A 26,809-nucleotide genomic window follows, 5' to 3' on the forward strand; every position below is an offset into this window, starting at 1 on the left:
TTTCGGATAAAACCTTTCTTTTCAAAAGGTACTTCAGCCTCATCGGAACACATTTATTTTTTGAATATGACTTTATATTTATATAAATTACATCCAAAGTCAATTGGGTAGCATTCTCAAGGACCAGAGCTGTTTGTGTTATGCAGATAGCACCAGAAATAATTGTCTATAGAAAGCTTGTTATTACACACATTTTTTATTCTAATATCCTTTCAAATTACTGCAGTGTATTCTTTAAAGAATTTAAATAGACTACATGCAGAAAGTTAGTTATTTTAATCAAAACAACAAGTCAGGGCACCATCTGATTAATAGTCAAACAGCTCTCAGTCTGAGGGATTGTTCAGTGAGTACCTGCCAGTTCACAATGCAAAGCAGATGGGGAAAAAAAAGCATTAATGGACAATAATTCCTTTTGTTGTGCTGATAAGCAATGAGCGATGAATTGAATGGAGTTATGAACTATCAAGAACTATCAAAAAGTAAATATGGACTCACAATTTGACGGATGGCAGGAGTGGAGATGTCACATCCGGAATTAGCAGCTCAAACGACATTCAAGAAACTGGCAGCTGTGGCGCTTTTTAGCGACCAAATAAAAATAAGCAAATAATTAGCAAATAAAATATAAACTAAACCCTTTCTAATGCCCTTTTCCATTATTACATAGAGCAGTCCGTCTGGGGTCAGTTCTACTCTACACGGTTTGCTTCGTTTTACATTACAATTAAGTACCATCTTAATGTGGGCGGGATTGTCATAGCAAGGCAGCCCCACAGTCCGTAAAAGTAATGTAATGTGGTTTGTATGTGACACAAACCGAACAATGGAGGACCAGCCGCTCAATCTTTGGCATTTGTCAGACTCAGAGTGAAAAAAGAGCCACAGAAGGGTGTGGGCAGCAAGACAAAGCAGTACAGCAGAGAGAGAGAAAAGCCATGGAGTGATATCAAACTGAAGGGTCTAAGCTATTTAACAGTTAAAGATATTAGTTATTACAATATGCTGTGACTAGTGACACCGCCCCCTACCCATCAGTGACCGACAGTCTTATGATGTCATGTTTTCAGCATGACTTAGTGCGGTTGGAACCTCAAACAAGCAGGTACTAACAATAGTAACAGTTGCACATAAGCATTACTAAAGGAAAAGCCTAAAAAGCAAGTAGTACTGTACCAAACCATGCTGAGTTGGGACTAGTGGGAAAGTGGCATAAGTCTCATATGTCCCTTTTATTACCATTAATACAAATACCATTGTGTTAATGAGTGCTGGCGGTGTTCAACAGCCGATCCTTGCACCGACAGAGTCAACTGTGTAGTAACCAAACAGAGCTAATGGTTACAACAATGTTAGCATTAACAGAGCTTTAGCGTAAGCATTAACAGTGCTTTAGTACCAGTAGACGAAATTAGCAAATATCATCTCAACTGTTTCTAATGACTGTGCATTGAGATATTTATGGTAAAAATGGTAATTGGAGACTCCAAAGCGCTTTACACTATAATCAGTCATCCTCCCATTAATACAATCATGGTGGTAAGCTACATTGTAGCCACAGCTGCCTTGGGGCAGACTGACAGAAGTGAAGACGCCATGTAAGCGCCACAGAGCCCTCTGACCAACATCAGCAGGCAAGGCGGATGAAGTGTCTTGCCCCCAACACAATGACTGACTGACAGAGCAGGGGGTTCGAACTGGCAACCTACCTGTTACAGGACAAACCCTTACCACCGTCGCCTGGATTTATGCAGGTTAGTGAGAGGATAGAAAGACAAAACAAAGAAAAAACGGAATAAGCCCACGTTGCCGGACAGCCTGTAGCACTGATAGTTTCAGGTGTGTAGCAAGTATTCTCTGAGCAATTTAAAGCACAGCTAAACAAAATATAATGAAATAAACAATATTCAAACAATATTGAAATTGTCTTATCCTAAACCAATTAATTATCTTTGCCCAGACTATCTCGTACTGTGGACCCTTCAGATGAACAGTGAAGCACATTGGGTTCGACATGTCTAATGGGCATGAGACATGGTGGCCACTCTGGGTCTAGTGGCCGGGGCGAGGGTTCAGCATGCCCAGAGAGGGTGATGGCACTGGCTGATGGCCAGAGAGACATGGCTGCCGCTCTCTGTCTAGTGGGTAGGTGAGCCTCTGCTCGTACTGGCGCACACGTGCCGAGCTATGGTTCCTTTCTTCTCTTAGGGTAGTGGAGGTGAAACCGCTTTGGCGACATATTTAAAGTATTCTATTCTTGGAGAACCTATGCTCAGATTCTTTCTCCAGGAGCAGCCAGATTTAGGCAGTTAGTCTTATTTTCGGCCAGGGTGCAGTCACTGAATATGCAGACAGCAAACCATACTTTAGTATTGATTCAAAGTTCTTAATGCAGTCTTTTACTTGGTTAGCGAAATCAAGGTGTTCATGTCCTCCCCAATGCAGCGGGTGCTGTGGGAAAGGAGAAAGAACACTGCTCTGGCACTGCTTTTATACCTCTGACTTCATGGGGATTCTAGCTGTGGGGAAGGCCTCCTTTCTAGGAGCACATCATGCCAATGGATTAATGCTATTCATTCTGCAATTGTTTTTCTGGTCACTTATGTTCTGTGTGCAGTACAGTCCCTAATATCAATGTGGCTGGGGTGGATCACCAACACACGGCTGTGTGAATTACATTTTTTTGTTACTTATCCTGCTCTGAGAGGTCTTGTGTTGTGAAAGAAATGCAAGAAAACAACCATATCAATAACTTTATTTTTGCTGACTCAAAATGTCAAATTTATTGAATCCCTTTCTCTAACAGGAAATAAAATATCCCTGAAACCGTCAGTGAGTGGCATCTCATTTTGAAGAATTTTTATGGCTTTATTCAGGATAGAAAAATAAGATTCCTTATCGATCATTCTTATTTCATTTTCCCCTCACAAGACCAATGTGGCTGGAATTCCCACAGTAAGCAGAGGAGTTTTAAATTAAACCAATTTCAGTGATAAACACACAGGGAGAAGAGCTGTAATTTGATGGTCAAGGTTTTTATTTATTTATTTAATGACAAAACATGAAGAGTAAGGCATTTCCAGCTTTAGACTGAAGGCCTTTGGAGCAGTGGCAGAAATTGATATTTCTGACCTGTTCAAATGAAAATAAACTCAATCCGTCTGATGTGCCATTGTGGAATGTTTTAGTTGATGGACCCATCAAAGCTTACAGAAATTGTTGAAGGTTTTGCATAAAAAGGCTTTATTACTGTACGGTGACAAATAATAAAAAATTTTTTAAAAAGCAATTATTTAGTTTAACAATGACAGTTAATTCGAAAACATGCACTTATCTTTAAAATCTAGAATTTTACTTTACTCAACATAGCTATTTTGAGTTTGTCATCATAAAAAACATAAAGATGCTGGAAGTAGCGTGTCAGACCATTATGACATAAAGTCATGCAGATGACAGGACACAGTTTTAGAGCCATAAATGATTGACCCTCCAAAGAAATCCAGCCTAAAATTTGTCACTGACAAGGACCACCAGAAACATTGTTATGTAAACATAAAAAAGTGTTTTATTGTTTTGACATTGTATCCTCCCACCATACATGCAATTGTATTACAGGGGTTGGACAATAAAACTGAAACACCTGTCATTTTAGTGTGGGAGGTTTCATGGCTAAATTGGACCAGCCTGGTAGCCAGTCTTCATTGATTGCACATTGCACCAGTAAGAGCAGAGTTTGAAGGTTCAATTAACAGGGTAAGAGCACAGTTTTGGTCAAAATATTGAAATGCACACAACATTATGGGTGACATACCAGAGTTCAAAAGAGGACAAATTGTTGGTGCACGTCTTGCTGGCGCATCTGTGACCAAGACAGCAAGTCTTTGTGATGTATCAATAGCCACGGTATCCAGGGTAATGTCAGCATACCACCAAGAAGGACGAACCACATCCAACAGGATTAACTGTGGACGCAAGAGGAAGCTGTCTGAAAGGGATGTTCGGGTGCTAACCCGGATTGTATCCAAAAAACATAAAACCACGGCTGCCCAAATCACGGCAGAATTAAACATGCACCTCAACTCTCCTGTTTCCACCAGAACTGTCCGTCGGGATCTCCACAGGGTCAATATACACGGCTGGGCTGCTATAGCCAAACCTTTGGTCTCTCGTGCCAATGCCAAACGTCGGTTTCAATGGTGCAAGGAGCGCAAATCTTGGGCTGTGGACAATGTGAAACATGTATTGTTCTCTGATGAGTCCACCTTTACTGTTTTCCCCACATCCGGGAGAGTTACAATGTGGAGAAGCCCCAAAGAAGCGTACCACCCAGACTGTTGCATGCCCAGAGTGAAGCATGGGGGTGGATCAGTGATGGTTTGGGCTGCCATATCATGGCATTCCCTTGGCCCAATACTGGTGCTACATGGGCAAGGACTGCCAAGGACTACCGAACCATTCTTGAGGACTATGTGCATCCATTGGTTCAAACATTGTATCCTGAAGGCGGTGCCGTGTATCAGGATGACAATGCACCAATACACACAGCAAGACTGGTGAAAGATTGGTTTGATGAACATGAAAGTGAAGTTGAACATCTCCCATGTCCTGCACAGTCACCAGCTCTAAATATTATTGAGCCACTTTGGGGTGTTTTGGAGGAGCGAGTCAGGAAACGTTTTCCTCCACCAGTATCTGGTAGTGACCCGGCCACTATCCTGAAAGAAGAATGGCTTAAAATCCCTCTGTCCACTGTGCAGGACTTGTATATGTCATTCCCAAGATGAATTGACGCTGTATTGGCAGCAAAAGGAGGCCCTACACCATACTAATAAATTGTTGTGGTCTAAAACCAGGTGTTTCAGTTTCATTGTCCAACCCCTGTACATGTATGGGGCCTTGAAAAGTGTTGCCCTTCTGTTTTCAAGTAGTACATTTTGATTTGTCTTGATTTTAATAAAGCCAACCCTGCCATTAGGATTCCATCTTGAGATATCCTTTTTGTAGAGCAACACTACCATGTATTGCATTTAGATGTGAAAGTTGCTGTTTTAGGAATAACTGTTCCTGAATAAGTGCCTGAATAAAATATAAAAGGGGACAAAAAAACTACCCTCAAAAGCCACAACCTTTGCAAGGCATTTTGCAAAGATTTCACCAAGGGTGTTATAGCATTGCAGTCTAAGAATAGATTTTCCAGTGTTTTATCTTGAATTAATTTTAATTATTTTAATTTACATTTTTCTCAGAAATGTTTATAAAATATTGTTTTACTCATAAAAGATGTGAAGTGAGGTATCAAATTGAAAAGATCACCTTCTCAAGGAATTTTTAGTTTTTAAATATTAACTGAGAGTAGTAACGTCAACAGATCTTTTTCTCTGTGAAGTTCATGTAAGGTTCATTTAAAATTTCTCTTTTTCCATCTTTATCTTCAATTTTTAGGTAAAAACAAAAAAAAACATGTAGTACTGGCGTTTCATATCAATGTAAAAACACAGTCTGTAAAACCTAGGATATGAACTTAAAATTATGTGACTGCATCACCTAAACAAACTGTGCTAAAACAAATGTGGCAGGGGAATAATCCAGACATGACGCTGACATGCTCTGTTTTAATTAGATTTTTGGAAAGCAGTGCATGTCTGAACGAGGCTTTAATTAAAATCGATGTCAGTTTGGTGCACCATTGATTGCTCCACTCAATCAATCAGTTGTACTAGAAGCTTCATAGTTTGTAATAGCTTCATAGTTGGTGCCACAACTGGTAAGACTGTTGGACTGTTGGAGCTCATAACAGCTTTAGTTAATTTTCCTTTATTGTTGCAAAGCTAATGGGTGGTTGTTGGTCTGCATACCCAAGAAATAACACAAGATATGACAGAGAGGAACAGATAGACTCTTCTGCCTGCAGAGTCAGGAATATCAGGAACCATTTTGAGAAAAGAGGATGTTACTACAGTAATGTTTGTTTTGTCTGCAGCAGACACTGCAGTCATTCATTGCTGTTTCAGGTTATTCACTTGCTGGGTTGTTGAAAGACTTTATTTTCTCACTGTCTGACATTAAATCAGATTAGACTTTTCTTGTTTTAAGTCAGTTAGGATGACCAAAAGTATTCTATTTGCTAAATGCCAGAATAATGAGAGGGAGGATTTTAAAAGTTTTTTTTATTAATTCCTTTAAATTCAGGTGGTTACACACACTGAGATTACTAAGCCTTTAAACAATTTTGGAAGCTGATGATGATTTTATTGCTTTGTATGCTTCTGATATGTTAATTCATAATTGGAGTTAACTGAAGACCTACCTTTGAATGTTTTGTAAGATTTCAACTGACATAGTAGAAAAATCATCAAAACTATCAGGAATATGCCTCATGGTTTATACTCGGGTACATTTCCCACATGCCTGAAGGTGCTGTGCTGTTTTCATATGTTCAAAAATTACATGCAAGTGTAACCATCATGGAAATGTCCAGCCATCATACCATTTAGGAGGAAGAAGGGCTCTCTGTCCTAGAGATGAACATGTTCTGGTGTAAAGTGCATATATCAGTCCTAGAACAAATGCAATAGGTCTTGTTCTGGCTAAAGATAAGAGAAAGCATTATCCACAGTTATATATATGTCCTGTACCAACATCTCTCTGAGAGAAAGAAGCTATTTCTCCAAAGCCAACATAAAAATCTGATTACTGTTTGCAAATGCACTCTGAGAGAAGACCTGTCTTGTGGTCTGACAAAACTAAAATTGAAATTTTTTATCATAATGACTATTGTACTCCTGGAGAAAAACAGGGTGATGGTTGCAAGCATGAGAAAATCATTTGTGAAGTGCAGGGGTGGCAGCATCATGTTGTGTGAGTGTTTAGCTGCAAGAGGTGTAAGAACCTTAAGTGGAAATATTGAAGCAACATCTGAAGACATTAGCTAGGAAGTTATATAGCTTGGGCACAAATGGACAATAACTCTAAGCATACCGCCATAATAGCTACCAAGTGGTTTAATAACAACAATGCCCATCATTAAACATCAGAATTTGGAGAAGTAAAAAAGTAAAAAAACAAAAAAACATGTTTTTCCTGTCATTAAGAGTAGGGACATTTCTTTCATAATCCCAACTGACCAAAAACAGAACCCCTTTTGTCTGATTTAATGCCAGACATTGAGGAAAACAGAAGGTTGTCTTTTTGCACAGTATATATAAATATCTGTTTTCAGTTGTATGTGATAAAGCTTTTATCCCTGTCTGACAAGGGAAACTGTTGCACTAAGATTTCATTGGAGAACTGTAATACATGTTAGTGGTGATAGTGAGGAACAAACTATTTTTCAGTTTGGAGGTAATAGTTGCGGTCACATTTGAACAAGTCTGAATCACAATAACAAACAAATGGCCTCTGCCAGACACAACATTAAATTATTTTGCTCTGTTTTCCACCGTCTTATTGCCCCTGCCGAGAATAGTGTACCAAGGTAGGGATGATGGTTTCTTTCAAGAGCACATATAAGCTTCTTACTTTTTATGAGCTAAAGTCTGAGCTATTTGCATTTGTCAACAGTGATTCTGAAGCAAATTGATATCCATAATGTTAATGATAATTTCCTCTTTTAAATACAGAATGACAATCAACATCTTGCATCAAGCAGCCTTCGTGTAATTTACCAATTTGTGTGTAATAGACAAAAGGAAAACACTGATGTAAAGAGGGACATCACAGAATGATGAAAGTGTATCTCTGTGATATATCTATCAAGATTGGAGCTTAAAGTGCTTAGGACAGTAATATTGCCTAGCAGTGGGTTATTATGGTCCCCATTGGAATCAATGCATTTCTTCTGCTGACTTGTTTACAGATAGACACACATGGAAATAAAAAGTGTAGATTGAGTTGAAGACCAACTTGCCACATGGCCAATCATACTGTAACTTTGTCTCAACCTGCTTCCAGTTTGCCATTTTGTCCCTGTTCACAAATAATTTTGTCCCCATGTACCCATAGTGCATCACTTTCTTCTGTCCTGGTAGTGAACTGTTTTGACAGATAAATAATATTAAATCAAATCATGCTGCTCAAATCTTATGGATTATTTGATTTGATCTGATTGGACATTGCTTTCTGAAGAATGTATATTTTTATATGATCAAACTGAAAAACTCTGAGGGACCTCCAGCTGGTAGATATCTATTAAAGTTGGAAAAACATTTTCTCACTGTAGAGCAAACTGTAGATTATAGAAAATAGCTTTAAATCATCAGTTGGCAAAGCGGCTACAAAACGTTTCACAGTCATTTGTGAATTAACACGTGGTTGGCACAAAACCTCTCAAAGCAGACGGTTCTTTTTTGTTGTTGAAAAAGTCAAATAGGGAAGGATCAATACTGCATGTACAAAATGGCGAAGGGACATGAGCAGCACCAACACAAAAATTATTTAAATTATTCAATTATTATTTTTTTTAGCTCCAGTTCTATTGGTCTTGATGTCATGCAAATGTGTAAAAATAAGTTGGTATATTTGAAAATTTTAGGGATTATTTCCTAACCAATCCAGGACACAAAAGTTATTCATAGTTATACGGTTTACCAAATTTGTTTCTGTTAAGGCATTTTGAAAACTTGTGTAACAATAAGAAGAAAAACGTCTTGAAATTCTTTGTCTTCTTTTTTCAAAGTGTAGTTATTACTTGTAAAATAATGTTTTTTTAGAATTAGTTGGTTATTAAGCAGTGCTAAAGTATTTGTCTTCACTTTTAAAACCAGAAGAGGGCGTTTTGTTATTTAAAATTACAAAAGAATAGTTAATATAAATGCATTACATTAAGTGTCCCATTCTATAATACAGGTTTTAGCCCTGTGCCATATTGACAACACATAACTGAATACAGAGTGTGCTTTTTTCAAGTAAATCTCATCTCACATAGGCAGGAATAGGAGACCTGGATGTGTTCAGACCCTTAATGGTGTCTTTGTTGTGTATTCGCGTCTGGGAAAATGAGAACATTTCATTGAAATGATACCGTGCAGGCAGAAGCTATCATTTGAGCCAAATGACTCTGCTGGTGGAAGCATCAAGCTTGGCTCATTTCAGCAGCACTGACTTGTGAGATGGATTTAGCAGTAATGGCGAACGAATGAAAAGGCAAAGTAGAAAAGCGAGCAGTAAGATTTCAAAGTGCAAGGGGACCTAAATTGGAATAGTTCCTCTTTTTCTGCCATTGGCAGATGAATAGGTTGAATCTATAGCAATTTTCGAGGTGGTAAGGTCAGATCTTTAAAAAAATATGTATCTCAGCAATTAGATAAAATCTGCTCACAAAAACCTTAATACTAAAGTTTAAATTTAAAATATTAAAAGTTTGATTATTCTTTGAAAATACACTTTTACTCCTGTTTTTTTTTTCTTTACACCATGCAATACTGAGATATATGGGGATTATTTAACAAAGTTAAACACAATACAATTAATTTCTATCTAGTCTAGCTAAAGAGAGTACATGAATAAATGTTATTTATGAAAGATTGTCATTAAGCTGTCATGATTTTGAAAACTAACCATATCAAAACATAACACTTCTAATATACTCCCAATAACTCCCAAATAATCATTGTTAAGTATTGTGGCCTTTATGCAGCTTGCTTTTATGTTGAGATTCTCCTTGTTAAAATCCACATCCTTATTTGAAACTCTTGTTTTAATATTGTAATAACATTGACATGACATGTTTTTATAAGATTCACATTAAGTCATTAATTAATATTAATTCTTGTAGCAAAACCCTCCCGTGATTCACTGTGTGATTAAACTGATGTGCACAAGGATGCTCATCGTTACTGCCCATCAGATATTTTGTGGTTGAGGTAATTAAACTGCCAATTAAAGCTGTGACAACATATAATCCTTTTCCTTGTCATCTATCAGTTTGTATAATGGCAGTGAGCCAGAACGAAATCCCAACACGCTGTATTTTAATTCCAGCCAAAACCATTGTCATCAGAGGCTGTTCACCACAGTTAGTTGTCTCCAGTCATGCTTTATTTTGCATCATGTTTGTAATTGTGATTCTTTACATGTGCGTTTGTTTTAATGAGATGAGAATAGAGTTGCAGTGCAAGAGTTCTTCAAAAGCTAAAAAACCTAATATGTGGTTTTTGCTTTTGCTTTAGGCATTATTCTCTGGAGGTTTGATTAGAGGAAAGCTTACGGTTGACTCCTGACTGAGCTTTATATTGACTGTGTAGTGCTATGCAGTCATGTGAAATTAACAACAATGATGAGAATCGAAAACTTGGTGTTCATGCAGCATCTAGCCATGATGCAGCGGCTTCCTCAAGTAACAAAATACAGTGTAGTTCCCTTAGGACAGTGTTTCTGGTCAGTGGTCATCGATTCAAACAGTTACAGCTTGTTTTTCTTGAACTTCTTTAGCAAAAATCACTTATTCATGAGAGATTTAAGAAAACCTATTCAAATTCTAGAGACCAGAGTGATTTTAAAAAGTTGTTTTGGTTGTGCTTGTCTAGTTGCTTGTAAGAAGTATTAAATTTCCACATGTAAATACATACACAACATTCAAGCTTCCCTTGTATGTTGGTGTATGTGAAACACATTTTATGTGGTTCTAAATGTGAAAACATTGGAGAAATGAGGTGCATATTTTGAAACATTAACTCCTGTCACATCTTTTATGAGCCCCAGTTTGGGATGAAGAGTGTAAATGTGTAAAAGAGTTAACGATCGTCAGGCCCTATTTTAATGAAAGTTGAAATCTCTATACACAATCTCTATATTAATTAATCAGAAAATGGTTTGAAGGATTCAGCATGCTGATGTGAAATGCTGAATGCATTTAAAGTTTGAGCAGTACTTCTGCGGCAGTGGTGCCTCTGTGTTATATGTGCATTTTCTAAGCTGCGGCACCCAAGTCGGGAAATGTTGTTATAAGGCCATCTAAAAAGGTGTTTTGTGTTTGTCTAAACGTGAAGAAGTTGAGCATATTTTGCAGTCCTGTCACGTCTTTTAAGTATTATGATGTATCCCTGTTTTGCATAGTGCTTGTGTGTTGGGATGAAGGGTGTAAAGTGAATAGTTTGTTGCTGTGAAGTTACTTTAGCCGTGATGCCAATGTGTATTTTGTTTTTTTGTCATGCTTAATTACAGTCTGACCATCTGGGAATGAAGTTCAGTGCTCTGTAAACAATTTATGAGTAATCCCAAGTGGCCAAATACATTATATAAATTATTCAGAACATTTTTCAGATTGCCCTCCTGTTGGAGCCACTTCGGTATACCCAGGTTAGTGAATTTTCATCATTGTTGTGTTTCTTCAATAATATAGTGCTTTGGTTATCTTCTTTCTGATTTATTTATCTTACAGAAAATGTTTTCAATCCTTCAGAATTAGAAGAAAGAATAATTTGAGGTTGATAAAAAGCGCTTTGACTAGCATAAAGAATCAAACCTCCAGACTGTAGTACAGCTATAACATTTTTTTTATTTCTACTGATGGGGTCTGTGGGCACATTAAAATATAATAACAAAAACAGGAATATATCACATTGTAGAAACATTTAACAAGACATTCACAAATAGGGGGTGATTAAAGAGACATCAACCTTTATTCATATGTTTAACATGCATGTTTGGCTCATTCTTTTTAAAAGCCAGGTTTGATGTCATAAAATATGGAATAATTACACTTAAAGAAGATATTTTACTCATGTACTGTTTTCTTCTTCTTCTTATATGTTCCATAAAGCCTTTTGTACATACACATAGTCTGTTAGTTTTTTATGGTTGTAGGCTGAGCTTTTCTTCTATTCTTCCTGCAGTGTGCACTCGGAAGCAAATCTGGATAAGTAGTCAAATCATAGTTTGACATTTTTGTATTTCTACCAGAGCTTCTTTTGAAATCCTTTAATATTACAATAAGATCAGTAAAGTTGATACTGTGAGCTTATAGTTGCCACAAGACTAAATTGTTTTCTTATGGTTCTGTTAATAAAAAAAATCTGATCCACTAGGATACTTTGATGCTATATGTAGTGATGCAACACTTAGGATGATACTGTTTGTTACAGATTTTCATTTTTTCTTTGAGGTCTGACCTGTCAATGGGATTTATTCACATTCTGCTTTTAAGTCTCAGGACTATAATGCATATGAACCCCTTTTTTCAAACTTAAGATAAATTGAACAGTTAAGTGTAAGAAAACTGAGCATGATAGGGAAAAGAAATGCAGGTGGGTCCTTGATAGAGGTATGCTATCTTCATCCATCTTCATCTTTAATTAAAATCAGAATCTGCAGCCTGAGGCATACTGTCTTTTTATCTGTGTTGTTGTCATTTCCTGTCAGCAGGATGTGTTTTTAGTTCCACCTACTAACTGCCACATGTGCATCAATGATCTAAATACCTTCTGTGGCTTTTTGAAGTTTTTCAGCATCATCTGTGGTCCCAAGCATGCTCTGTGGATTTCTGAAGCCTTTGGATTCAAAGCCTTTTCTTAGGCAGGGCTCATCTTCCTATAAAGCTCAAAGACTATAAAATAAAGACGGTTACTTAAGATTTGGCATGTTCATTGACAGAAATAGCACAGATACCAGAAGATCTGGAGATGGGATCAAACAGCCACAGAGTATGTAAGTTAGGCATGCATTACTTCAGAAAGAAAACAATGGACAGTTCTGTGCATCCCAAGGGCCACTGTCCATTCTGAGGCCTAAACATGACTTATTTTGTGTAAAGGGAAGATAGTCCAGCTGTGAGCCATTTAGGCCTTACTATGTTTTTACAGTTGAGAGATAACAGACTTCATCCTTTTGTTTTTGTTTGAGAAGGCTGGATGTTAAAATACATTTGGCTGTACATCCATGATAGAAATCTCTAGTTCCACCACATCCCAAAGGTGCTTTAATGAATTGAGATCTTGTGACTGTGGAGGCCATAGGGGTACAGTGAACATTTTGCCCTGTTCAAGAAACCAGGTTGAGATGGATAAATTCCGATGCTACCATCTGAAAGTTGCAGGTGAAATTGAGAAATGTCTGACCAGATTACATTGTTTTTATGTTCTTATCTGACAGGTGGTAGATCCATTGTTGTCTTATGCAGCTGTAGCCCATTTGCTTAAAGTGTTACTGTAATGAGCATTCAGAGATGATATTTTGTATACCTTGATTATTAAGAGTACCTATTTGAGCTACTGCTGTCTTTCTATGATCTTAGACCAGCCTGCCAGTTCTACTGATGCATCAACACACAATTTCTGTCCACACCACTGCTGTTCACTTGATATTTCCTCTTTTCAGACCATCTGAGATGGTTGTGCATGAAAATCTAAGTAGATGAGTTTCTGAAATACTCAGACAAACCTCTGGTACCAACAACCTTGCTATGTTCAAAGTCACCTGAATTGTTTTTCTTTGCCGTGCTCTGTGAACTTTAAGCCATCTTTAACAACTCCGCAGACCTATACCTGTACAACACACAGATAACACGTTGTATAACAAGCAGCAAAACAAGTATACCTAACAATTTTGTATGTGAGTGTACATTGACTCTATCAGCAGGCGATTGATCTAGAAAAGATCAAAACAGGAACAGAATGGAGGAAGTTTGGATCACATTGCCATCTCAGTCTCTATTGAAAACCTGTGAAGTACAGAAGAGAAGAGTGTGTAGAGTGGGCTTAGGAGTCTGGACTGAATAATTTAACAGGATTGTGCAAAGAGGAATGGTTAAGAGATCCCTATCTCTTTATGCTCCAAGTTAACTTCAGCTTTCTCTGTTCTTGATTTGGGATTTCTTTTGTCCTCACTGAATATATATATATATATATATATATATATATATATATGGGGGGGTCGCACTTTTTAATTGTCACAAGAAAGTATCAGCTTACAATGTTAGGGTAGGTACTCTCTTCTTCTGGAATGGTGCTTACTGTTGTTCCCATGCAATATATCAGAATTTCATTATGGAAATATCTTCATCTACAGTAAAACTCTTTGTGTTGTACAGAAATTCTTTAGTAATAATTAAACTTAAATGTTTAAATATTTTATGAAAGTTTTATGAAAGTTTATGAAAGTTCTGTTTAAGAAAATAAGTCAGAAAGCAGAACCAATAGTAAGACTCATGAAAAGTGATCATTTTTAGATGAAGTTCAATATTTGTATTACTTCTCTGATGAGCCTGAATGTCCAATGTCCAGAAATGCATTGGTAATGTAATTCTACTGATCTGGAGAAATATTTGTTTTTGTAAGGTTTGAAGTGTTTTTCTTGGTTCTTTAAAACTAATAGGTTTTTATAATTTCATAAAAGCTGGTTTAAAAAAGACTTTTGTTAATCTAATCTGAGGGTGTGCTGTCTTTAGATGTGTTGATGAAATCCTGTTGAAAATGAAAAAAACAAATGTTTCTGACAAATGGGAGCCATTAGCAACCTCCATGAAAAAGAAATCATTCAGGCAGCAGAGATGGATTCATCAACGTACCTACAGCCTTGAATCTGTCTAATTTTTCCCTTAATGTAGGTATTCATCTGTTACTGCACAGAAAGAGGCAAGTATTTCTCACCACTTTATCCATTTTTCCTCCCCCTCAAATTTACGTAGGTGAAGAAAAATTGCTGATCAGAAGAATAAAACATATGTCACAAAAATCACTTGACTATTTAGTTTCACAGTGAGTTCAACTATCACAGCTGTCTGTGTCATGCCTAGCCTGTGTCGGTGTTGTGTTTTTGTTTATTTCTCCTGGTCAGGTCCTTAGTTTACCCTCTGTTCCTTGTTTCCCCTTAATTAATCATTATTTCTGTTCATTGGTTCTCCCTGTACTCTCGTTTGTATTTAAGCTCTTTAGTTTCCATTGTTCTCCGCTGGTTCCTTGTCGTGAAATGTCCTCAGTCATGTCTAGTTTTGTATCCTGGTCATGTATCCTACCGTGATGTCTGGTTTCCTGTGTTCTGGTCTGGTTCGGGTTCAGCATACTCTTGTCTGAGTTCTGTGGGTGCGAACAATTAAATCTCAACTCACATTCATTCATCTGACTCCTGGCACCTTCTCTGCACTTTAGTCCAACCTCAAACTGCAAAATCTTTATGGTTTCATTCATTTGCACAAAATTTGAATTATGGGCATTTGTTTTGTAAATCTGTGAAAGATGACACTCATCAGTTTTGAGTAATGATATCCTTTTATTCTCTAAGATGTAGATAGGATTATCTATCATATCTACATTATCGTCATTATCCTATTGGTTAGGGTTTTAAAGCAGTGCTTTACTATTGTGAATTTAATATAGACTGATGAGTTGTCATATTGCTCATTTCACATAATTTGAAAAATAACTTAACAGTAGCTTTTGGTTTGGTCTAAGAAACCATCTTGCATGTTATTTTATGTGAGCACATGTTTGAAATGTGCGTTTTTGCATTGCTGGTTAAATTTATTTTAACTTGTTTTACATCTTACCTTTTTTGTTAGATGGTAAATGTACAGTATATGTGATTATTACATTAATATTTGACAAAACCAATATATACATTTGGGAGAAAAGTTTGCTTTTGATTCCATGACAGAACTGCATTACTGAGATTGATGAAACATGATGGATCCTATAGCATTTCGAACACAAATGGTTTTGGAAAATTAAATACCTTTTTATAAACAACCTTGTCGGAGATTGAATCAGCCAGCGGCCTGTGAAGGAAACGGGAAGAGGTGAAGTAGTGGGAGATGTGCAAGGAAAAGATAAGGGGGGGGTGAGGAATGTGTAAGGAGCAAGAGAGAAAATTGAAAGTGTATGATCAAGTGAGAATATGACGAGAGGAGCCAGCCACTCCATCATATTGGTATCTATATATATATGGGTCAAGGAACAAGTGTTAAGAATGACTGAATGGTCAGGCAGGGGAAATTAACAAGGATTCACTAGAGCGGGCAGCATTTGAAAGGAAAGCTCAAGATGGATAATAAAAAAGACAAACTGAGTCCAAGTTGGTAATATAAAATTAAGAGAAAGTGTTGAAAGTTTTATGTTTGGGAAGAAAAAGAGATGTATGAGGTGGTGTAAAAGAACTTACTTTACTGGAAAAAACGATTTATGAGAAATAATCAAAGGATCCAGCAGCAGTTCTTCATAGATGAGGGGCTTTGCAGTGTGGTCCATGTAGCAATTTCCTGTGACTGATTTCAATCCATTGATTTTTTTGTTCTCCCTATGATAAGAGGAACCTGCTTTTAAAAGAAAATATAGATTACAGATTCTTTTAACAAATAAGAAGAGTGGTGGAGCAGTAGGTTTTACAACATATAGGATTCTAAGTATCTGAGTTGGGCTACAATGCTGGATCTGGGTCTATGTAAAAATACCCACAATCTTGCTTTTGATTGTTGTTTGATTATTTTTGTTACTGCATATGTTCACTGTTAGAACTTGTGTATGTTTGAAAAGTTAAATCAATCAAAAGAAGAACATACAAATAACTACACTTGAAGTAGAGCCTGCTTAATACATTATAAGATGGCAATAAATATAATCCATTTCTAATTTGGGAACAGCCTTTACCATTGCCTAAGATAACAGAGCAATACTACAAATGTACCAGAACATTATTTGAGAAATGTTTAAAGATTTCAAAAGTTATAGCATAGTCTAACCATAAGTATAACACATACAGTGGAACTTCAGTATTATATAAATCTGGGAATTTGTTAAGCTGATTAGAATATAATTAACATATAGGTGGTTAAACAAATAGTTGTAGTTGTGAAATGTTCTAAGCCTTAACCTTTTTGAAATACTTGTTTGTAATTCAGTAGGCTGAATCTGTAAAAATGATATTAAAATATATGCTGCCACTCAAACTTAAAGCTATTAATTTAATTTCACTTTACTAGTTAAAGTGCTATCCTTTTAGGTGAAAATTAGAACACCAATCGTATTATAATGAAAAATAAAATATAAATAACATTAAAAAGAACATTCTATTAACCCTTATTGATGCTGCAATAGTCAAAGTCATAGTCTAGCTGCATGGCCTGATATTATGCAGCAGCAATAAAGAAATTTGATAAATATGCTCTGGAATACCAATCTGCAGTGGGTATAAATTTCTTAAAGTGCTGTTGTTAAAAAAAAAAGTGGAGATCAGTAAAATTGATGTTTTGTGAATATAATTGTGTTTTTCTCAATTGTGGAAGTTGAAAAGGCTTGTAAATGTCTGCATACACCTACATACTCTGATACTGTAGTAGTAAGTTTTTCTTTTTTTGTTTTACAGCTTGTATTATAACTTTCCTGTGTCACGGGAATAGAGTTGTTATGAAGGACAAATGAGAAGCACAGAAGTAGCTGACAACAAAACAAGAAAGTATCTCTATGAAGGTTGTAGTGAAGCAGGGGGTAAAACAGTGCTAAAGAATGTGCCACTACTCTCTGCGGGAGTGCTTCAGTTTCTTCCTGAGGTGAAAAATAGAGACAGCAAGGCTTAATTATTGTAGTAGTGGACCAACTTGTGCATTACTGCTTCCATTGTTGTGTTGTTTTCCTTCCAGATTGGTGTTCTTCCTTTACTTGCTCTTGCTTGAGTTATTACACCTAAATGATTCAGATCATCAAACAATTTCTAGCATTCTAGCAGACAAAGATAACCTGAATGCAGTTTTCAAAGGACGATCTCATGTATAAAGGGGGAAAAAAGTTACGTTAGACAACCTCTTGCTGATGTGCTTCCAAGTATGGTCTTAAAGCATAACCCAAGCACACTTGAGTTTAAGATGGAAATAAATTAATGCAACTCTTTGTTTGTAATACTAAGCTTGGTTCTCCTGAAGGTTTCTTGTTAAAAGGGGGGTGTTCCTTTCCACTGTTGCTACATGCTTGCTAATGAGGATTTATTGTTGCAAAGTTAATGACAGAATGCAATTAGCATTGCTTCCTTGTATATCTATGAGCAAGTGAATGGGACTATCTTGCATTATGATTAGGATTGAATTGTACTTAATGCAACTGGATTTAGATCTGACTTAATGGCTGAATTACTTTAATTTAAATTAGTTGGACTGAATAGGGTTCTGCATGCTGTAATCTGGTATGAAGTGGACCTCCGTGTCTTGTAAAGTGTCTTGAGATGATGTTTGCTGGTAATTGGTCCAAAATAAACAAACTGAACTGAATTTAATTAATAATGGACACTTTACAAAGAGCTGAATTTAGTTTATAAAGGCAAAGTTTTTTGTGGTTTGTTTTGATCAAATCTTACAATTTCTATCTAATTACATAAATGTAATTGAGATTAAAATGGAAGGATTGACGTTGAACTTAAATAGTTTTTATATTATTGAACATGTAGCATTAATCTACAGAAAAAAAAAAAAAAAAAAAATGTATGGAGATCTGCACATAATTTTAGGATACAAACTAATCTAACAAAATAACACACCCTGAAGTGGGTTAATTTGTTAAATAACCCACTACAGAGTGGGTTATTTGAGTTTCAGAGCTTTTAAAACTGAAGGGAGAGACTTTAACAAGTTTTCCAAATCTCTTGCTGTAAGATGTAGTCTATGTTCTGAGTAGAGGATTCTCTGCAGAGGTTAAAACCTTGTGGTTTTCACCTCATCGAGCAGCTAAAGGAAACATGACAGTTTGAACATTTAAGACTTTGAGTTGGTGTAATTGCAAACTTAATGATCTGAGCTTTTAATTAACCTTCATATTTAGACTACTCTAGGTTCCCTCCTCACCATTCTCTTTGTCTTCCTTTGCCTCCCTTCATCTCAGTCTCTTCTCTTTGTCACACTTTTTACAGCCCTCTTTATCCCGTTCCCTCTCTCTAGAGAGAGCATGTCTTTGAGATGGATGTGTGCCCATGATTGGCCAGGGAGAACCTTGGTGCTCAAAAGTCACCAGTTCTGAAGAAATTGGCTGTGGGTGTGTGTTTTTGACTCTATTTATGAGGCCTGAAGTTCCAATCTGCACTGTCCTCAGGAGAATGATTTTGTTGGGACCAAATTGTTGGACCCCACCAGTAAATGGCTGTTTTAAAATAATACAATTTTTTTTATTTTTTTTATATTTTGCTTGAAGAATAAGAAATACAGTGCCTTGCGAAGGTATTCGGCCCCCTTGAACTTTTCAACCTCTTGCCACATTTCAGGCTTCAAACATAAAGATATAAAATTCAAATTTTTTGTGAAGAATCAACAACAAGTGGGACACAATCATGAAGTGGAATTAAATTTATTGGATGAGTCAAACTTCTTTAACAAATAAAAAACTGAAAAGTGGGCCGTGCAATATTATTCGGCCCCCTTGCGTTAATACTTTGTAGCGCCACCCTTTTTTGCAATTACAGCTGCAAGTCGCTTGGGGTATGTCTATCAGTTTTGCACATCGAGAGACTGAAATTCTTGCCCATTCTTCCTTGCAAAACAGCTCGAGCTCAGTGAGGTTGGATGGAGAGCGTTCATGAACAGCAGTCTTCAGCTCTTTCCACAGATTCTCGATTGGATTCAGGTCTGGACTTTGACTTGGCCATTCCAACATCTGGATACGTTTATTTATGAACCATTCCATTGTAGATTTGGCTTTATGTTTTGGATCATTGTCTTGTTGGAAGATAAATCTAAATTTACTGCATGTATTTACCACCTTCTTCCACATGTTTGGTGTGTCTCCCAGATGGCTTGTGGCAAACTAAACAAAACCTTTTATGGATATCTTTGAGAACTTTCTTCTTGCCACTCTTCCATAAAGGCCAGATTTGTGCAGTGTACAACTGATTGTTGTCCTATGGACAGACTCTGCCACCTCAGCTGTAGATCTCTGCTGCATCTCGGCTGCATCTCTGATCAGTCTTCTTGTTCGAGATGAAAGTTTAGAGGGTCTGATACTCCTTCCATTTCAATATGATTGTTTGCACAGTGCTCCTTGGGATGCTTAAAGTTTGGGAAATCTTTTTGTATCGAAATCCGGCTTTAAACTTCTCCACAACAGTATCTCGGACTTGCTTGGTGTGTTCCTTGGTCTTCATGATGCTCTCTGCGCTTTGAACAGAACCCTGAGACTATCACAGAGCAGGTGCATTTATATGGAGACTTGATTACACACAGGTGGATTCTATTTATCATCATCAGTCATTTGGGACAACATTGGATCATTCAGAGATCCTCATTGAACTTCTGGAGTGAGTTTGCTGCACTGAAAGTAAAGGGGCCGAATAATATTGCACACCCCACTTTTCTATTTGTTAAAAAAGTTTGACACATCCAATAAATTTAATTCCACTTCACGATTGTGTCCCACTTGTTGTTGATTCTTCACCAAAAATTTGAATTTTATATCTTTATGTTTGAAGCCTGAAATGTGGCAAGAGGTTGAAAAGTTCAAGGGGACCAAATACTTTCGCAAGGCACTGTATATTAAGATCTGTAGGTGTAATTATTTAATGCAAGAAACAAGATGTGGAGGCTTTGATGATTCATGTGGAGTTCATGAGCCACATGAACCAATCGCTCGGCTGCAATGTCTGTGTGACCTGAATTTTTGCCTTCTACAGGTCCTTCTCAAAATATTAGCATATTGTGATAAAGTTCATTATTTTCCATAATGTCATGATGAAAATTTAACATTCATATATTTTAGATTCATTGCACACTAACTGAAATATTTCAGGTCTTTTATTGTCTTAATACAGATGATTTTGGAATACAGCTCATGAAAACCCAAAATTCCTATCTCACAAAATTAGCATATTTCATCCAACCAATAAAAGAAAAGTGTTTTTAATACAAAAAACGTCATCCTTCAAATAATCATGTACAGTTATGCACTCAATACTTGGTCGGGAATCCTTTTGCAGAAATGACTGCTTCAATGCGGCGTGGCATGGAGGCAATCAGCCTGTGGCACTGCTGAGGTCTTATGGAGGCCCAGGATGCTTCGATAGCGGCCTTTAGCTCATCCAGAGTGTTGGGTCTTGAGTCTCTCAACGTTCTCTTCACAATATCCCACAGATTCTCTATGGGGTTCAAGTCAGGAGAGTTGGCAGGCCAATTGAGCACAGTGATACCATGGTCAGTAAACCATTTACCAGTGGTTTTGGCACTGTGAGCAGGTGCCAGGTCGTGCTGAAAAATGAAATCTTCATCTCCATAAAGCTTTTCAGCAGATGGAAGCATGAAGTGCTCCAAAATCTCCTGATAGCTAGCTGCATTGACCCTGCCCTTGATAAAACACAGTGGACCAACACCAGCAGCTGACACGGCACCCCAGACCATCACTGACTGTGGGTACTTGACACTGGACTTCTGGCATTTTGGCATTTCCTTCTCCCCAGTCTTCCTCCAGACTCTGGCACCTTGATTTCCGAATGACATGCAGAATTTGCTTTCATCCGAAAAAAGTACTTTGGACCACTGAGCAACAGTCCAGTGCTGCTTCTCTGTAGCCCAGGTCAGGCGCTTCTGCCACTGTTTCTGGTTCAAAAGTGGCTTGACCTGGGGAATGCGGCACCTGTAACCCATTTCCTGCACACGCCTGTGCACGGTGGCTCTGGATGTTTCTACTCCAGACTCAGTCCACTGCTTCCGCAGGTCCCCCAAGGTCTGGAATCGGCCCTTCTCCACAATCTTCCTCAGGGTCCGGTCACCTCTTCTCGTTGTGCAGCGTTTTCTGCCACACTTTTTCCTTCCCACAGACTTCCCACTGAGGTGCCTTGATACAGCACTCTGGGAACAGCCTATTTGTTCAGAAATTTCTTTCTGTGTCTTACCCTCTTGCTTGAGGGTGTCAATAGTGGCCTTCTGGACAGCAGTCAGGTCGGCAGTCTTACCCATGATTGGGGTTTTGAGTGATGAACCAGGCTGGGAGTTTTAAAGGCCTCAGGAATCTTTTGCAGGTGTTTAGAGTTAACTCGTTGATTCAGATGATTAGGTTCATAGCTCGTTTAGAGACCCTTTTAATGATATGCTAATTTTGTGAGATAGGAATTTTGTGTTTTCTTGAGCTGTATGCCAAAATCATCCGTATTAAGACAATAAAAGACCTGAAATATTTCAGTTAGTGTGCAATGAATCTAAAATATATGAATGTTAAATTTTCATCATGACATTATGGAAAATAATGAACTTTATCACAATATGCTAATATTTTGAGAAGGACCTGTATACCAGGCTCTGAAGATCTTTGTTGTTTATTTTCCACTTGTCGTTTATTTTGTAGGACTGGGTGCATACACAGTGGCACAAAAAACACCACTGAACTTTGCAAGTGCGAATATTAGCAAAGTATGGGAAATAAAAACACCCAGTATACATTGGTCAGTAAATATACAATTCACTGCATGTATTTAACAAGATAGATTTGCTTTGTTTCCTGTGCTTCAATGCACTATAAACTAGTCAAAACCCCTCTACTTTTCAAACGGACCTTGATGGGTGCTGGTCATTTCACCCTTTAGAAATGGGTGAAAATTCCAGACCCTCTGGAATTTCCTTAGAGGTTGCATAGAGTTGATTTGAACAAGGTTCACAACCTGTCATATTTCAGGAGGCAAATGGCCCAAGAGGGGATAGGATCCACAATAAGTTGGAATATAGTTTAATGCAAAGTTTTCAGACAATAATATATAATTGAAATACCTTATACATTAGATTTGACATTTTGTTTATGACAATTTACCTCCATAGGTCATGAGCACACTTTTTGATTATGTTACTTCAATACTACAATGAAACTTATCAGGGTTCAAGTACATGGGTAAAATGAGGTTTGTTTATAGGTATGAAGTGCAAGTAGAAACTGTTTAATCTGTTTTGCTGTTAAATGACCTCAGTTGTCAAATAACTTTCTGTGTGTCTTCATGTCCATGTGAATTGTTACTCAGAGTCCCAAACCTTCACTCCCTCAGTGGATGACAGCAGTAAACAAAAGTGCAAGTTGGGTAATTTTTCCTATAGCTTATATTGAGCAAGAGTGAACTGTTACCAAAAGACACCATTGGGACAAGGAATTATAGTTGAGGCTTCCAAAATGATGGATTTTTTGGAAACATGAAAAAGAGACTGTACCATAGTTTGTCCAACAACAGTGAATGCAGCTGATTGGCTTATTAGCCCAATGTCTGAGCCTATTCTTCAGTAGTGTTTGTTTAACATGAACACCAATATTCGGTCATTGCAATGCATACTATACTGGCATTCTGTCATCAAGGCACTGCACCTTTAGCAAACGCCGTTTCTGTAATCCTCCGCATCTTAATTGTTTCTTCTTCTTTTTTACCATCAGCAGTGATGTATTTCAGCAGCAAACGCTTCCCATCTTTGAGCCATATCATAGATAGAAAAGTTTTGCAATTATTCCAAATGATATGGAATGTGATTCTGTTTTCTGTGATGATTGACAATTCTGACCACCCTGCATTTCAGGGGGAACAACACAATGGAATAAACTACCAGTGTTGTGAAATGAATACTCATGCTGTTCTTCAAGTATTTTAATTATATGCACTCATCTTTACACATTAAGGTGCAGCAGTTGCAATACAAATCACATCTCTGCTGTGTTATTGCAGTGGAAGCTGAATTCACCAAGGAGAATGTCTGGTGGTTGGTATGGACTTAGTGATAGGGCCGTTTCATAGAGGAATAGATGGCTTATTATTGATAAGTGCTCTCTGTTGTAATACGGCACACACACTTAACCAGCCAAATGTTGTGTGATGTATTTTTTAAAGTGCTGCTGTAGTCATTTCCATGGAGGTCAGTCATGTAGTCTATCAGGCATTTAAAACTTGTTTGTGCAGCACTATCAACATTGCAGCATATTACAAAAACAGTAATATTGATGCATCTGAAATTTAAAAGTCATTTATCAGGCATTGCTCTGACACACATAATAAACTGAGAAGATATTCCAGGAATTCTAAGTGCTGTATTTTTTATTACACATCTGAAGAAAACTTCTGTACTACTGTGTGTATTACAGTGTTCTCTTTTGATTGTAGGATTGCAGAGCTTTCTTTGCGTTGGAGTCTATTCATTAAACTGTCTTTACAAAAATTGAGATAGGCATCTACAGAAAAAGGCTGATATGTAAGCTACTCATAGTTATTTCTTCAGAGTCAATGAATCAACAGACATAAGAAAATTGTTAAAACAAACGGGTTTAACAGATCATCAACAGTGCACAAAGGAGCAGGGTGCAAGCAACAGTAGCTCAAGTAAACAGCCCTGTCCCCTTTTGGGGACGTAGTGTTAGCCACAGGTGTCTTTGAACCACCACCGTTGTTGCCATTTCTCTACCCATGGAGAGAGTTGCGCAGAGGCACAGAGTGTGTGTGTGTGTATAGATCCCTTTGGATATATAGATATATAAATATATATTTATATATCTGTATCTCTAGATATACATATATCTATATTTATGTATAGATAGATAGATAGATAGATAGATAGATAGATAGATAGATAGATAGATAGATAGATAGATAGATAGATAGATAGATAGATAGATAGATAGATAGATAGATAGATAGATAGATAGATAGAAATTGTAAACCTTGTGGTTTTCACCTCATCAAGCAACTAAGGAGTTGGTGTAATTGCAAACTTAATGATCTGAGCTTTTAATTAACCTTCATATTTAGACTACTCTAGGTTCCCTCCTCACCATTCTCTTTGTCTTCCTTTGCCTCCCTTCATCTCAGTCTCTTCTCTTTGTCACACTTTTTACAGCCCTCTTTATCCCGTTCCCTCTCTCTAGAGAGAGCATGTCTTTGAGATGGATGTGTGCTCATGATTGGCCAGGGAGAAACCTTGGTGCTCAAAAGTCACCAGTTCTGAACACATTGGCTGTGGGTGGGTGTTTTTGACTCTATTTATGAGGCCTGAAGTTCCAATCTGCACTGTCCTCAGGAGAATGATTTTGTTGGGACCAAATTGTTGGACCCCACCAGTAAATGGCTGTTTTAAAATAATAAAGTTTTTTTTATTTTATTTTTTTTTTTGCTTGAAGAATAAGAAATAAATTCAGATTTGTAGGTGTAATGATTTAATGCAAGAAACAGGATGTGGAGGCTTTGATGATTCATGAGGAGTTCATGAACCAATCGCTCGGCTGCAATGTCTTTGTGACCTGAATTTTTGCCTTCTATACCAGGCTCTGAAGATCTTTGTTGTTTATTTTCGACTTGTCGTTTATTTTGTAAGACAGACAGATAGACAGATAGATAGATAGATAGATAGATAGATAGATAGATAGATAGATAGATAGATAGATAGATAGATAGATAGATAGATAGATAGATAGATAGATAGATAGATAGATAGATAGATAGATAGATAGATAGATAGATAGATAGATAGATAGATAGATAGATAGATAGATAGATAGATAGATAGATAGATAGATAGTGTAGTAACAACCAGGGAGGGATGCATACAAGCACACCTTGATTCTCATTACTGTAACGGTTGGGACTCTTCCAGCAAACAGCAAGGAGTTGATTGGGCTGTTGCCCTATGCTGTTAAAGCTTTTTGTGTTGCTGTTTAAGCAGCACAAGAAGCTTGAGTTATTTTTTTCCCCACTTATCATTTGAGTTATTTCGTGCCCCTCTTATCAAATTATACTCACTGTATCCAGTGACATAACTTCATCCTGTCAGTGTCCAACAGTCAATATTTTGTTCCAAAAATAAAACATGTTGCACATTTTTTGTTATTTTTGTATGTTTTACTGTCTCATTCAAAACTGAGTCTGTTCTTTGCAAGGCAGCAGTTTATTGCACTCTTGTAGCACACACACCGTCTTTACAGGAACTGGAGTTTTTCTTAGAAAAGAAAAAGAAAAACCCAATAACAAAATCAATATTTTGTACACCCAGGTGAAAGCACAGAACAATCTAAATGGAGTTGGTGAGTTTATCAACTAGGGATAATGTACTGAAAGAAAAGAAGCAACATCTTTCATTTTTAATTTGAAACGGGTTGAATTCAAAGATCATCAGTGAGGACCACAAATATATATTTACTATGTACCAGCATGTAGAAATTGTACAGATGCATTAAAAATATTTGTCAAATTTCCTATTTAAGACAAATTATTTATTTGACATTGGTTAACTGTTTAGTTAATTTACAGGATTTTAGTTATGATGTTTAATTCAAGTCCAAAGTTCTGATTTCTTCCCATTTTGCACTGAGCAGCTTTTCAGATTCTAGAAACTGTATTTGGGCAGTCATTACTGAAGAATGCTGCAGCAACAGTCCAATCCTTTGTAATTTCTGAATGCACTGGAACATGCAGATGTTTTTTGGTACGGATGTGATTGCTGCATGTGTCTGTATGCCTTTCCTCTAGAAACTGAATACAGCATTAAAAGAAACCTGATCTTAAGATTAGGCAAATGTTGCCTATAGCCTGCTATTGTCTTGTTTGACTCTGAGCATACCTAAACAGGCAGCCGAGGCATGCATATTTCTGTCGGATTGTTAAGGTATAAATTCTCAGCACAAAAATCTTAATCAAGCTCATTTATTAAACTCAGGAATTGTCTTGTTTTAAACAAGCCGAAACCCATGCTTTCCATGATTTTGGTCAAATAAAGCTCTGAGGCTCCTTCCTGTGAGAACATCTAGATAAGATCATCTAGTCCTCAGACCATCTGTTGCTTTAAAATATATTTGCAAAACAAAATTGTGCCTTTTTGTAAATTTATTAATCTCAGTTAATACCTTGCTAAAGTTGCATGTAAACTAGAATAGGTTCTGTTCATTTTCTAGCTCAGTTTGTCATTTTT

The 26,809-nt window shown here is 37.1% G+C and overlaps 1 protein-coding gene across 2 annotated transcripts in view; it reads left to right on the forward strand.

Moving 5' to 3' along the window:
- LOC124873932 (carboxyl-terminal PDZ ligand of neuronal nitric oxide synthase protein-like) overlaps positions 1-26,809 on the forward strand; it is a 227,368-nt gene that overhangs the window by 58,441 nt on the left and 142,118 nt on the right. The gene's annotated exons all lie outside the window — the stretch shown is intronic.

The sequence above is a fragment of the Girardinichthys multiradiatus genome, chromosome 9 (genome assembly GCF_021462225.1).
Source record: "Girardinichthys multiradiatus isolate DD_20200921_A chromosome 9, DD_fGirMul_XY1, whole genome shotgun sequence".
In the NCBI taxonomy this organism is placed as follows: Eukaryota; Metazoa; Chordata; class Actinopteri; order Cyprinodontiformes; family Goodeidae; genus Girardinichthys; species Girardinichthys multiradiatus.